We start from the raw sequence: 2500 nt of genomic DNA on the forward strand, positions 1-2500 counted from the left end.
CAAATCGTCACTCACTCCTGTAATTTCCCGCCACATGATGACCTCAAATCCTCCTGAGTGTTCCTGTAACTTGATTCTACGTGTTAAAGACCTTTACACTTACAGGATATCGATGTGTGCATGGGCAAGGGTCAAATTATATCTTACATGATTTGGCCCAGGTTGGTTGAGGCACCGCCCACCGGGCAGTGTGTGGGCACTACTGTAATGCCTGATTTATACATGGTTGCACATCATGTCGTGCACCAAAAATAGCCAATTTACAAGCTTGTAAGATTAGTTATCACAGTATAAACAACCAATGTACCATTGGTCAGGAATCACTGGTTGATGATGCTTCTGCTTTGTCAAAATATTGTGGTTTTGAAGTCCATTGAGGCAACTGTTGGGGGTGGATGGGTGCCAGAAGTAGAGACTGCTTAGTTTTAAGAAATAGTTCAGGATGGATGTAGGCTAAAGTTTAGCTTTCTGTTGCTAACAATGCCAAGCTGCAGCTCACCGTGTGGAACATTGTATATATATATATATTTTTTTTTTTTACATATATATTTTATATAAATAACCAGAGGGCTTCGTCACATCATTATGTACTGAATGTGTGCCGTGTTTTGTGTTGCCATGATGGCAGGTGTTTGTGATCTTGTCTCAGAGTGACAATTTATGATCTGTACAGTGTACACGATTGGACTTTTCAAAACATGGATAACAAAACTAAAATTAAAAGAACTAAAAATTGCCCACACCAGCTGGCTATAAGGGCCACGGAAATAACGACAACTATCAACAAATAGAAAAAACTGGCTGAATCTTGTGCACAAACTAAAATGAGAGGTTGTGTGAGTGTGCGTGCATGTGTGTGTGCATGTGTGTCAATGACCATCCCCAAGTGATTAAAAAAACTCCGCCAAGGAGTGTCACGATATATTGTCCCACGATATTGCCTTTTGCTTTCCACATTGATTAGAACATTACTGTAGTCAGTCTTGCTAAATGCACAGTGTAGTATCTGTAGTAGTGGTAGCAGAATGGATAGTGTTCTCAACTTAGATGTGGGAAACCCATTGAATCCTGGTCAGATTGAAGAAAGTTGAGTATTTGGTAACCAGTAGTCAGAGCTGGCCCTGAGGAATTTGATGCCTATAGGCAGCATTTTACCTGGTGCCCCCCCCCCCCCCCCCCATAGGCTATGATTTAATAATAAATAAGGCTATTTCACAAACACAAATAACTAGGACACCGTGTAAATTACAAAAGCCAAATTACAATTTACAATTTTGGCATTTAGCAGATGTGATTTACAGTAAGCAAGATAAACTCAGTAATCTAGGATCATAGATAAACCAATAACCTATCATCAGTCTAAACATTATAATAATATCAAAAAATAAATAAATTATGTACATTGAAACTATACACACACTTAGGATGCCAGGTCAACAATGACCTGGCATCTGTCTAAATAAAATGCTATCTAAATTACATTTTAACGTTTGCATAAGACTGCATGGTCGTCAAGGTTAGAACATTTAAAACAAAACTATTATATATTAATATTAATGAATTTGTATTGGGTGTTATCTGAGTAGATAGAAAGGCGTTTTATTATCTCCTGGAATAGAGAGAGAGAGAGAGAGAGAGAGAGAGAGAGAGAGAGAGAGAGGACCTCTGAAAGTCTGGAAAGGATTTTAAATGGCAAACATGTCAAGCCTCTGACGTTTTTACATGTAGTACATCATGCAACACGTGTGTGTTCCGCCCTCAGATTCATCTTATGGAGGCCATCACCCCTGCCCGCACACACGCATTAAAGTCTATTTAAGTTCATGTAAATATATATTAAGTTCTAAATAAAAACGGGTTTCACTCCCACTTTATGTTGCATCTCTTTTTCCCTTAGACGGGGACGTAACAATATAATATCCATTCCAAGTTTTATTAGCCTTTGGTCGTAAGGTTAAACTGTAAACAAAATTCTTATTCTCTTCATTACACGTGAGAGTCGGCTATTTACTTTATAAACGTTTAATCGTGTGAGGGACTCGCTTGTGCTGATCTTCAATTTGTAGAGAGAGAGAGAGGACCTCTGAAAGTCTTATTAAAGAAATGTAACTTAACGTGCTGTACGGCACGTCATTGCCATTCACGTGGCCGTTGCATGTGCATTTTGCACGCATATTCGCGTCATGTACTTTCTGTACCATGAAATTATAAACCGGTTTCTGCACATACCTAGGGATGTATGCAGCACTCCTTAAATTATCTGGAATGTACCCTTCTAACAATACAGGTCGAGTTATTTGCATATTGAAACGGATTTGAAATGTCAAACATGTCAAGCCTCTGAAGTTTTTACATGTAGTTCATCATGCAACACGTGTGTGTTCCGCCCTCAGATTCATCTTATGGAGGCCATCACCCCTGCCCGCACACACGCATTAAAGTCTATTTAAGTTCATGTAAATATATATTAAGTTCTAAATAAAAACGGGTTTCACTCCCA

The sequence above is a fragment of the Gymnoscopelus microlampas genome, assembly GCF_963454915.1.
Source record: "Gymnoscopelus microlampas genome assembly, chromosome: 24".
In the NCBI taxonomy this organism is placed as follows: domain Eukaryota; kingdom Metazoa; phylum Chordata; class Actinopteri; order Myctophiformes; family Myctophidae; genus Gymnoscopelus; species Gymnoscopelus microlampas.